This window comes from Schistocerca serialis, chromosome 8 (assembly GCF_023864345.2).
Source record: "Schistocerca serialis cubense isolate TAMUIC-IGC-003099 chromosome 8, iqSchSeri2.2, whole genome shotgun sequence".
NCBI classification, from domain to species: Eukaryota; Metazoa; Arthropoda; class Insecta; order Orthoptera; family Acrididae; genus Schistocerca; species Schistocerca serialis.
In genome coordinates this window covers 581,727,689-581,741,402 of record NC_064645.1, presented here as the reverse complement: position 1 = coordinate 581,741,402, position 13,714 = coordinate 581,727,689, and positions in this window count along the sequence as shown.

Here is a 13,714-nt window from a genome sequence, read left to right as displayed (position 1 = left end):
CCGGTGAGGCGAGGCAGGACAGCCCGGAGCAGGGGACAGGGGTTCCCCTTGCCCGCTGTGGGCTGACACACGAGTAGGGTCCGCCCGCCACGGGACCCTGCCACGGCCGACGAAGCCCATTGTTCGGGATGCAGGCGGCAGCGTCATCTGCAGCCTCCCGCCCACCACCCAGCCGGTAGGGGAGGCTGGCGGGGCATTCGCCCTCCACTGCATGGCCGGCTCTCTTCTTCTTCTTCTTTCTCTCGCCCCCCACTGCACGGTCTGACTGCTTACCGACAACTTTCTTCTTCTTGGTCTTCTTCTTTTTCACGCCCTCTACTGCGGGCCGGCCAGCTTACCTACGACTTTATTCGTCTTCTTCTTCTTCTTTTCCTCGCCTTCCTCTGTATGACTCTCCAGTTAATAGACAGCTTTCTTCTTCTTGGTCTTCTTCTTCTTCTTTTCCCTTTATAGGTTAGGTTATTTTACATGTTCTGGCCAGTAACCTCCTCAGGTTAAAGGTGGGGAGACTAGATAAGGTACACACAATAACCGGTGTGCCAATAGAGACGATACGTCACCTTAAAAATTGGCGTTTGGATACATGGCAAGGTGAGTGGGATGTAAGTGATAAGGGACGTAGACTGCACGACTTCCTCCCTGACATAAGGGAGCGGTTGAGAATGAGACATATCGATCCCAGCCGCGGTATGGTGCATTTCTTAACCGGGCACGGACCTTATCCCACGCACTTAAACCGCGTGAGTCTGACGCAGACACATGCATGCACATGTGGGGAAGAAAGTTTCCCAGAACTCACTGTCTTTATCTGCGAGCAATACGCGAACAGTAGACGTACACTACACTTAGACTACAGAAATACAGACATAGATATATACACAGCAATAAGAGACGAAGAACAATGGGCACAATTAAACGCACTGACAAACAGTAGAGGGTGATTCAAAAAGAATACCACAACTTTAGGAATTTAAAACTCTGCAACGACAAAAGGCAGAGCTAAGCACTATCTGTCGGCGAATTAAGGGAGCTATAAAGTTTCATTTAGTTGTACATTTGTTCGCTTGAGGCGCTGTTGACTAGGCGTCAGCGTCAGTTGATGCTAAGATGGCGACTGCTCAACAGAAAGCTTTTTGTGTTATTGAGTACGGCAGAAGTGAATCGACGACAGTTGTTCAGCGTGCATTTCGAACGAAGTATGGTGTTAAACCTCCTGATAGGTGGCACTTATCTGTCCGTAACTACCTGAACGTCAACTACCCGAGGCGATGGATCGGCCGCCAGGCAGCCCGTGACAGAGCACTTCATCACTGGCCTCCAAGAAGCCCTGATCTTACCCCCTGCGATTTTTTCTTATGGGGATATGTTAAGGATATGGTGTTTCGGCCACCTCTTCCAGCCACCATTGATGATTTGAAACGAGAAATAACAGCAGCTATCCAAACTGTTACGCCTGATATGCTACAGAGAGTGTGGAACGAGTTGGAGTATCGGGTTGATATTGCTCGTGTGTCTGGAGGGGGCCATATTGAACATCTCTGAACTTTTTTTTGAGTGAAAAAAAAACCTTTTTAAATAGTCTTTGTAATGATGTATAACAGAAGGTTATATTATGTTTCTTTCATTAAATACATATTTTTAAAGTTGTGGTATTCTTTTTGAATCACCCTGTATTTCAAAAACAACACATGAAGAGTACATGCGGGCACGACATTACAGACATGCCTGTGTGCAGCGTAACAAGTCTCCAGAGAATGGACAGCGATACCCACAGTGACAGCGAAAATAGTGACAATGAGGAGGAACAGGAGGAAGAAGCTGAGATGTGACAGTAAATAAGCAAAAGTGCTAGCGATCTAGCCAAGAAAACACCAAATGCTGTAGATGGATGGGCACCTAGTTAATACATAGGATTAGTAATAAATAGGACAAGCAACATTATTTCTCTACTAATAACCATTTGTGTGTGTGTGTGTGTGTGTGTGTGTGTGTATGTGTGTGTCCGTTTGTGTGTATGTGACTGACGGTCAACGGCTCGAAGAAACCATTCCGACGTATTCTCCGTCAGTCACATTCGGTTGTGGTACTAACAAATCTCTCCTCTATCCTATCTTCTTTTTTATATTCTTCTTAAAAAACAACAGAATTTTGTTTATATTTCAACCTTAAATTATAGCTATTCTGAAAAGTATCATTCTTTGTAAATGTTGTAGATAAAGCAAAAGAAAAGAAAACTGCAAATAGATGAAAAACGAAAATTGTAAGATGTACTACCTGTTTTAAACATCAGGTAACAGGTCTATAATTTGGCAATAAATAAATAACCTCCTTTGTACTCTTCTCCTCTGTCTTGCACCTCTAGGACTGTAGCATTACTACACCACCTACACCTTTAGGTAATTAACCTGTATCAGCACGTAAAATGCCTAATGAAGATTGCATACTATCATTTTGTTGTGCAAGGATTTATTAACGTTAAATTATAGCGCTACAGACCACAAAACACTGGTGTAATAGTGAGACTGTAATTTAATTTTGTGACCAGGTGAGATATGTATCTAATGAAAGCCAAAGTTACTGTAGGTTCTATAGTTTATTATAAACACCCACACACGAACATGTTTAAGAACGTCGTATTCACTGAAAAATTATCACAAGAACTCGAAAATGTTAGGAGTAACTAAGGTTGGCGATAGGTAGTTTAATCCACTGTAAGGAAAATAATCAGTTTCCGTGAACTGGCGAGAGTATTGCCAAAATTTGAGGTCGTGAAAATACGCGTCCATGTTGCAGACAAGAATAATATACAGAAGAATGGAAAAGAAAATTAGATGACTATCAGTTTGGTTTTAGAAAAGGTAAAGGCACCAGAGAGGCGATTACGACGTTGCGGTTGGTAATGGAAGCAAGAGTAAAGAAAAATCAAGAGACGTTCGAAGAAAAAGCGTTCGACAATGTAAAATGGTGCAAGATGTTCGTAATTCTAAGAAAAATTGGGGTAAGCTATAGGGAGAGACGCGTAATATACAATATGTACAAGAGGCAAGAGGGAGTAAAAAGAGTAGACGACCAAGAAAGAAATTAAAACGGTGTAAGACAGGGATGTAGTCTTTCAACCCTACTGTTCACTCTGTACATCGAAGAAGGTATGACAGAAATAAAAGAAACGTTCAGGAGTAGAATTAAAATTCAGGGTGAGAGGACATCAGTGATATGATTCGGTGATGACTTACCTATCCTGAGTGAAAGTGAAGAACAATTACATGATCTGCTGAATGGAGTGGACAGTCTGATGAGTACAGAATACGGATTCAGAGTAAATCGAAGAAAGAAGAAAGCAATGAGAAATAGCAGAAATGTGAACAGCGAGAAAGAGCATCACGATTGATGGTCGCGAAGTAGATATAGTTAAGGAATTCTGCTACCTAGGCAGCAAAATAACCAATGACGGACGGAGGAAGGAGGGTATTAAAAGCAGACTGGCACTGGCAAAAAGGGCATTCCTTACCAACAGAAGTATACTAGTATCAAACATAGGTCTTAATTTGAGGAAGCAATTTCTGAGAATATACTTTTGGGTTGGGTTGTTTGGAAGAGGAGATCAGGCAGCGAGATCATCGGTCTCTTCGGATTAGGGAAGGACGGGGAGGAAGTCGGCCGTGCCCTTTCAAAGGAACCATGCGGGCATTTGTCTGGAGCGATTTATGGAAATCACGGAAAACCTAAAGCAGCATGGCTGGACGCGGGATTGAATCGTCATCCTCCAGAATGGGAGTCCAATGTGCTAGCCACTGCGCCACCTCACTCGGTAATATACGTTTGGAGCACAGCATTGTGTGGAAATCACTTCCATAGTTTTCACATAGTTTTCCCACAGTCCATGTTTCACACATGGACCGTGGGAAAACTGGAAAAGTGGAGAATCGAAGCATTTGAGATGTGGTGCTACAGACGAAAATGGTTCGAATGGCTCTGAGCACTATGGGACTTAATTTATGAGGTCATCAGTCCCCTAGAACTTAGAACTACTTAAACCCAACTAACCTAAGGACATCACACACACCCATGCCCGAGGCAGGATTCGAACCTGCGACCGTAGTGGTCGCGCGGTTCCAGACTGTAGCGCCTAGAACCGCTCAGCCACTCCGGCCGGCGCTACAGACGAATGTTGAAAATTAGGCGCACTGGTAAGGTAAGGAATGAGGTTCTGCGCAGAATCGGAGAGGAAAGGAATGTGTGGAAAACTCTGACAAGGAGAAGGGACAGGATGATAGGACATGTGTTAACACATTAGGGAATGACTTCCATGGTACTAGAGGGAGCTGTAGAGGGCAAAAACTGTAGTGGAAGACAGGGATTGGAATACATGCTTCAGATAATTGAGGACGTAGGTTGCAAGTTCTATTCCGAGATGACGAGTTTGGCTCAGGAGAGGAATTCGTGACGGGTCGCATTAAACCTGTCAGAAGGCTGATGACTGAAAAAAAAAAAAAAGGTTAGAAGGGCATCTTCCTGCTACTCATTAACACTCTAACTTTTACTGAGTACTTTGCGACCTATACACGCCGAAGCTGATTGCAGATATTACCATATTTTTTAACGGCGTCGTTGCGTTGGCTGCCAGTGCTGCTGTCGGCGGCCACTTTCTTGGACAGTGGCTGTGAATACCGAAAAGCGTCACAACGCGAACTTTACATCATGCTCAAGTTGCAGCTGCAAGGTAAAAATGACTACTTTTTATACCGAAGTCTGCGAGCAGATTTCGAAGTGATTCTCTCAGTATCAACGGACGAAGAGCCACTTTCGTTCGTTCTGTTTTCCCTCGTAACACAGGAAAGTCAAAACAACCTTTGGTGACGTTAAAAGCAACGGTGGTAACATTAAAAGCGCAGCGGGAATTCCACTGTTAAATGCAGAGGGTGAAGATTTGTCTGATGTGATAGAAGAAGAAACAGGAGTCGATTTAGAAGGGATAGGGGATCCAGTATTAGAATCGGAATTTAAAAGAGCTTTGGAGGACTTACGGACAAATAAGGCAGAAGGGATAGATAACATCCCATCAGAATTTCTAAAATCATTGGGGGAAGTGGCAACAAAACGACTATTCACGTTGGTGTGTAGAATATATGAGTCTGGCGACATACCATCTGACTTTCGGAAAAGCATCATCCACACAATTCCGAGACGGCAAGAGCTGACAAGTGCGAGAATTATCGCACAATCAGCTTAACAGCTCATGTATCGAAGCTGCTTACAAGAATAATATACGGAAGAAGCTTACAAGAATAATATACAGAAGAATGGAAAAGAAAATTGAGAATGCGCTAGGTGACGATCAGTTTAGCTTTAGGAAAAGTAAAGGGACGAGAGAGGCAATTCTGACGTTACGGCTAATAATGGAAGCAAGGCTAAAGAAAAATCAAGACACTTTCATAGGATTTGTTGACCTGGAAAAAGCGTTCGACAATATATAATGGTGCAAGCTGTTCGAGATTCTGAAAAAAGTAGGGGTAAGCTATAGGGAGAGACGGGTCATATACAATATGTACAACAACGAAGAGGGAATAATAAGAGTGGACGATCAAGAACGAAGTGCTCTTATTAAGAAGGGTGTAAGACAAGGCTGTAGCCTTTCGCCCCTACTCTTCAATCTGTACATCGAGGAAGCAATGATGGAAATAAAAGAAAGGTTCAGGAGTGGAATTAAAATACAAGGTGAAAGGATATCAGTGATACGATTCGCTGATCACATTGCTATCCTGAGTGAAAGTGAAGAAGAATTAAATGATCTGCTGAACGGAATGAACAGTCTAATGAGTACACAGTGTGGTTTGAGAGTAAATCGGAGAAAGACGAAGGTAATGAGAAGTAGTAGAAATGAGAACAGCGAGAAACTTAACATCAGGATTGATGGTCACGAAGTCAATGAAGTTAAGGAATTCTGCTACCTAGGCAGTAAAATAACCAATGACGGAAGGAGCAAAGAGGACATCAAAAGCAGACTCGCTATGGCAAAAAAAGGCATTTCCGGCCAAGAGAAGTCTACTAATATCAAATACCGGCCTAAATTTGAGGAAGAAATTGCTGAGGCTGTACGTCTGGAGTACAGCATTGTATGGTAGTGAAACATGGGCTGTGGGAAAACCGCAACAGAAGAGAATCGAAGCATTTGAGATGTGGTGCTATAGACGAATGTTGAAAATTAGGTGGACTGATAAGGTAAGGAATGAGGAGGTTCTACGCAAAATCGGAGGGGAAAGGAATATGTGGAAAACACTGATAAGGAGAAGGGACAGGATGATAGGACATCTGCTAAGACATGAGGGAGTGACTTCCATGGTACTAGAGGGAGCTGTAGAGGGCGAAAACTGTAGAGGAAGACAGAGATCGGAATACGTCAAGCAAATAATTGAGGATGTAGGTTGCAAGTGCTACTCTGAGATGAAGAGGTTAGCACAGGAAAGGAATTCGTGGCGGGCCGCATCAAACCAGTCAGTAGACTGATGACAAAAAAAAAAAAAAAAAAAAAAAAAAAACTCGCCCCTTCTTGGGGAGTCAATCGTAGCCTCTCCCGAGCAGTCATCCAATCACATGACTCAGTTCTCCTGGAGCGTCCTCCCTCTTCGCGACATAGTCCAAAACTACCATATCAGACCAGGATCACCACTGAAATTTCCTCATTTTCGCACCCAGATGCTTACAGCTAATGAATGGAATGTGTTTTGGCTCTGTCCTGTAGGTGCCTCAAAGGAGCACACCTACAGAATCCTCACACCTCATCTGCCGTGTTGTGCGGAGAGTATGGAGCCGTAAATACCTGCAGCTTTCACAGAGCATGCGTACTGTCCACCGGTATATTGCTCTCTTATCGGCAGAATGGCGTCGTCTTCTCTGCATTCACCAAATAAGGTTCATTGTTGCCCGCCTTTCACAAAGTTTACTGTACTTCACAACGCCCTCACCGCAGACAAACGCTTTAGGAACGTGGGAGCAGCGGTCGTCTCGTGCAGAATTCCAACGACGGCGTTACCCGCTGTGTCAGCTCGCGACCGACGCTCGCTCACCCTGTTCACTGCACACAATAGCCTTCGCCGAACGCTGTCCTACCTGGCGTCGGCCCACCTCCACAACCTGCGTTACAGGACCCATCGGCGAGCTTTGATCTGCTGTCTGTCTGTGAAACCGCCAGCCCATCCAAACGTAGTTCTCAAGAAATAAAACGCCTGCAAGTACACTACCGGTGATTAAAACTGCTACACCAAGAAGAAATGCAGATGATAAACGGGTATTCATTGACCCAATATACAAGAACTGACATGTGATTACATTTTCACGCAATTTGGGTCCATAGATCCTAAGAAATCACTACCCAGAACAACTACCTCTGGCCGTAATAACGGCCTTGATACGCCTGGGCATTGAGTCAAACAGAGCTTGGATGGCGTGTACAGGTACATCTGCCCATGCAGCTTCAACACGATACCGCAGTTCATCAAGAGTAGTGACTGGGTATTGTGACGAGCCAGTTGCTCGGCCACCATTGACCAGACGTTTTCAATTGGTGAGGGATGTGGAGAATGTGCTGGCTATGGCAACAGTCGAACATTTTCTGTATTCAGAAAGGCCCGTACAGGACCTGCAACATGCGGTCGTGCATTATCCTGCTGAAATGTAGGGTTTCGCAGGGATCGAATGAAGGGTAGGGCCACGGGTCGTAACACATCTGAAATGTAACGTCCTCTGTTCAAAGTGCCGTCAATGCGAACAAGAGGTGACCGAGACGCGAAACCAATGGCATCCCATACCGTCATTCCGGGTGATACGCCAGTATGGCGATGACGAATACACACTTCCAATGTGCGTTGACCGCGATGTCGCCAAACACGGATGCGACCATCATGGTGCTGTAAACAGAACCTGGATTCATCCAAAAAAATGACGTTTTGCCATTCGTACACCCAGGTTCGTCGTTGAATACACCATCGCAGGCGCTCCTGCCTGTGATGCAGCGTCAAGGGTAACCGCAGCCATGGTCTCCGAGCTGATAGTCCATGCTGCTGCAAACGTCGTCGATCTGTTCGTGCAGATGGTTATTGTCTTGCAAACGTCCCCATCTGTTGTCTCAGGGATCTAGACGTGGCTGCACGATCCGTTACAGCCATGCGGATAAGATGCCTGTCATCTCGACTGCTAGTGATACGAGGCCGTTGCGATCCAGTACGGCGTTCCGTATTACCCTCCTGAACCCACCGATTCCATATTCTGCTAACAGTCATTGGATGTCGACCAACGCGAGCAGTAATGTGGAGATAAGATAAGCCGCAATCGCAATAGGCTACAATCTGACCTTTATCAAAGTCGGAAACGTGACGGTACGCATTTCTCTTCCTTGCATGAGGCATCTCAACAACGTTTCACCAGGCAACGCCGGTCAACTGCTGTTTGTGTATGAGAAATCGGTTGGAAACTTTCCTCATGTCAGCACGTTGTAGGTGTTGCAACCGGCGCCAACCTTGTGTGAATGCTCTGAAAAGCTAATCATTTGCATATCATAGCATCTTCTCATTGTTGGTTAAATTTTGCGTCTGTAGTACGTCATCTTCGTGGTGTAGCAATTGTAATGGGCAGTAGTGTATTTCATGTGTTGGCAGTCACTTTCGGGTTTTTTAATAGAAATAAAGGAATACATTATTTTCAAATCAAATCAATTCAGTCTACATGCCACTCTATATAACTTGCATCTTAAATATTGATAATGTGGAGGTCAACGAAACAGTCAGTTTTCCCGCTTTTCATGTGTTCGTACCATCTGTTTCTGTTCAGATCTTTCTCCTTGTATAGCGAATCATCTTGTAATTCATTTCTAATTTCGATAACCTGTCGTCCTTAGTTGCGTGTAATATTATGTTGAGAACATTGGTCAACAAATTTGAACTTTTCGTCTACATCTGGTTTGTATATATCTACCTAATTTTGGGGAGCTGAATTCACTAGTAAAATCAGTTTTTCTGTACCACGTCACATTTTATAGACACACAGCAGATTCAAAAACAGTTCTGGCAAACAATGACAGAATTGAAGCAAACAAGGAGTACATATTCACAATTTCAGAACTTAATACTATTTAATTTGTATGTATGGACATGACACCAATAGTAGGTCTAAATTAGTTCACAACATATTTTCAACTTTAATCGTATGTGACAGCGATCTCTCGTTTCATTGTCGTTTCATCACTCTCCCTAACAATGCTGCAGAAGTAGTCGACCTTTATCGAAGGGTAGCAGTGTGGTTAATGATAATGTTACATGGTACAGATGTCTTGATGAAAGTGTTCAAACAGCTCATCGCTAACAGCTTCCAAATTTTCTGGAAATGAATCATGGTGGGAATGGAAAAATGAATTTCAAGCAGTGTTCTACACACCCTGTTCTTTTACTTGTCTAAGAGATCATTCACAATGGATGGGAGGGACCAGACAGTTAATTCGGTATTTGTTGGATTGGTATCAAAGGTTGCAAATGCACTAAAGATACATTTGTAAACTTTGTATCAAGTTTTACCTGAATCGCCTGCAATGTTTGTGAGGCAGAAGGAGCAGAGTGGAAAAAGGTATTTAGGTTCACACCACAGTACTGGAACAGCGAATGGCGTGGGTTAGCGTTTACCTATCAGCCATTCAGTTAAAGCGGTAGTACTGGCTATGCGGCCAATATGAGCTGCAAAAATTTTTATATTAATCATCAACAGTAAAAGGAAAATACCGTTTATATGCCTTCTTAATCATTCAGTTATCGGTTTTCTTCGAAACTTTGAGGGTGAACCTCCCACACATAGAGTAAAAGTTCTCCGGGTGGGTTAGACAACAAGGACGTTTGCCAGTTGCTGTTTCTGTAATGTGTAAGTTTTAAACACCACAAGGTTCCACTGTGTCTCACAAGAAGTACTCACTACGGTAGCAAAAACTCGTAAAACACTGTTGGTCCGAGGTAAGAATGATGAGAATTGCATCATGTTCGTTTCACAAGGGAAGTCTGGCAGCTGTCACCCTCCGATTTTCTTGAAACTTTACATGTAAGTAGAACATGAAAAAATATTAGACACGTGTTTTTTTTAGCTGCTAATACGCTGATTTAGAGGGTAAAATACACCCCTAAAGTTGACTCCGCACAACACATTTTTTTACATATATCTTCACTTTAAATCAATTTTTTTGAGCCGGCCGGAGTGGCTGAATGGTTCTAGGCGCTACAATTTGGAACCGCGCTACCGCTACGGCTGCTACTTCGAATCCTGCCTCGGGCATGGATGTGTGTGATGTCCTTAGGTTAGTTAGGTTTGATTAGCTCTAAGTTCTAGGCGACTGACATAACATGACATTGGTTTTTCGTTGCTAGGTGCGGTCGCTTCAGAGATATGAAGGTCAACTTCGTTTTTTTAAAAAATTGCATGCTATAGTTTGGTACTTATCTTCTGATAGCGGCTATCGAGACGAATCCAATGATGTGTCACGCTAAGGTGTTTGAAGGTCGAGTAAGGTCAAAAATGTGGCATGAACGTCCATTTACAGAAGGTGTTCGAAGTGATGACCATTGGTATCAATGCAGTGCTGCAATCTTCTTATCATGGATTGAGTGGTATTCCTTATCACGACTTACAGGAAGCTTCAGAAGACTTTTGGAGAAGAGCTTATGTCAAGAGCTCAAGTTTTTCCTTGGCATAAAATGTTTAGTGAAGGCAGAACGAATGTTAAAGATGAAGACGGCAGTGGGCGACCATCAACCTCAATGACGGATGTCAACTTGGCTGGGGTGTGTGAACTCGTACGATCTGATCGAAGATTATCCGTGACAATGGTCGCAGAAGAACTGATCATCAATTGAGAAACGGTTCGCCTAATAATAACTGAAGATCGTGGTATGAGAAAGATTTGTGCAAAAATGGTCCCCAAAAATCTCGCACCACAACAGCGAGAAACACAGAAAAATGTGGCAGCCGATCTGTTAGAGTAAACGAAAATCAATCCAGAATTGTTTAGCCGTGTTATCACTGGTTATCCAGAGACAAAACGCCAAACTTCGCAGTGGTGCTCAAACCAGACCGAAAAAAGCTAGCATGTCAAAGGAAAAAGTGAAATGCATGATTGTGTGCTTCTTTGAGGCCATGTGAATTGTTCATAAAGAGCGGGTGCCTCCTAGACAAAAAGTTAACCAATATTACTACAAAGAAATTTTAGAAAGACTTCATAAAAGAGGTCTTCGTGTCCGTGCCAACATTGCTGATAACTGGAATCTGCATCATGATAATGCGCCATCCTATACTGCTCTGTGAGTACAGCAGTTTTTAACCTCAAAACAAATTTCAGTACTACCCAGCCACCTTATTCACCAGATATCACTCCGAGCGACTTTTTTCTATTTCCAAGAGTCAAAACGACGGTCAAGGGACACCATTTTCAAACACCCCAAGATGTTCAATAAGCTATGACCAGAGTCTTGGAGGATATTACAGAAGATGAGTTCCAGAAATGTTACCATCAACGGCAGAAGCACTGGAAAAAGTGTGTTGAATCAGATGGAAACTACTTTGAAGGACACAACACTAAAACTGACTAAAACGGTAAGCAACAATTTTTTTTCGCATGATTCTCATTACTTTATTGTCGCACCTCGTACACTGAAGAGCGAAAGAAACTGGTACACTTGTCTAATATCGTGTAGGTCCCCCGCGAGCACGCAGAAGTGACACAACACGACGTGGCATGGACTCATGTATGAAGTAGTGCCGGAATGAACTGATACCATGAATCCTGCAGGGCTGTCCATAAATCAGTAAGAGTATGAGGGGTGGAGGTCTCTTCTACACAGCATGTTGCAATAAAGCCCAGATATCCTCAATAATGATCATGTTTGGGGAGTTAGTGTCCAGCGGAAGAGTTTATACTCAGAAGAGAGTTCTTGGAACCACTTCGTAGCAATTCTGGACGTGTGGAGTATCGCATTGTCCTGCTGGAATTGTCCAAGTCGGAATGCACAATGGACATGAATGGATGCAGGTGATCAGGCGGGGTGCTTATGTGTATATCATCTGTCAGAGTCGTATCTAGACGTATCAGGGATCCCACATTACTCCAACAGCACACGTCACTCACCATTACAGAGCCTCCACCAGCTTGAATAGCGACATGCAGGGTACATGGATTCATGAAGTTGTCTCCATACCCGTACACGTCCATTCGCTCGATAAAGTTTGAAACGAGACTCGTCCTACCAGGCAACATATTTCCAGTCATCAACAGTCCAATGTCGGTGTTGACGGACCCAGGTAAGGCGTAAACCTTTGTGTCGTACAGTCATGAAGGTTACACGAGTGGGGCATCTGCTCCGAAAGCCCGTATCGATGATGTTTCGCTGAATGGTTCGCACGCTGCCAGTTGTTAATGGCCCAGCATTGAAATCTGCACCAATTTCCGGAAGGGTTGTACTTCTGTCACGTTGAACGATTCTTTCAGTCGTCATTGGTGTCTTTCTTGCAGGATCTTTTTCCGGCTGCAGTGATGTCGGAGCTGTAATGTGTTATCGGATTCCTGATATTTACGGTGTTGTTGTTGTGGTCTTCAGTCCTGAGACTGGTTTGATGCAGCTCTCCATGCTACTCTATCCTGTGCAAGCTTTTTCATCTCCCAGTACCTACTGCAACCTACGTCCTTCTGAATCTGCTTAGTGTATTCATATCTTGGTCTCCCTCTACGATTTTTACCCTCCACACTGCCCTCCAATACTAAATTGGTGATCCCTTGATGCCTCAGAACATGTCCTACCAACCGATCCCTTCTTCTGGTCAAGTTGTGCCACAAACGTCTCTTCTCCCCAATCCTATTCAATACTTCCTCATTAGTTATGTGATCTACCCATCTAATCTTCAGCATTCTTCTGTAGCACCACATTTCGAAAGCTTCTATTCTCTTCTTGTCCAAACTATTTATCGTCCATGTTTCACTTCCATACATGGCTACACTCCATACGAATACTTTCAGAAATGACTTCCTGACACTTCAATCAATACTGGATGTTAACAAATTTCTCTTCTTCAGAAACGCTTTCCTTGCCATTGCCAGCCTACATTTTATATCCTCTCTACTTCGACCATCATCAGTTATTTTGCTCCCCAAATAGCAAAACTCCTTTACTACTTTAAGTGCCTCATTTCCTAATCTAATTCCCTCTGCATCACCCGACTTAATTAGACTACATTCCATTATCCTTGTTTTGCTTTTGTTGATGTTCATCTTATATCCTCCTTTCAAGACACTGTCCATTCCATTCAACTGCTCTTCCAAGTCCTTTGCTGTCTCTGACAGAATTACAATGTCATCGGCGAACCTCAAAGTTTTTATTTCTTCTCCATGAATTTTAATACCTACTCCGAATTTTTCTTTTGTTTCCTTTTCTGCTTGCTCAATATACAGATTGAACAACATCGGGGAGAGGCTACAACCCTGTCTTACTCCCTTCCCAACCACTGCTTCCCTTTCATGTCCCTCGACTCTTATAACTGCCATCTGGTTTCTGTACAAATTGCAAATAGCCTTTCGCTCCCTGTATTTTACCCCTGCCACCTTTAGAATTTGAAAGAGAGTATTCCAGTCAACATTGTCAAAAGCTTTCTCTAAGTCTACAAATGCTAGAAACGTAGGTTTGCCTTTCCTTAATCT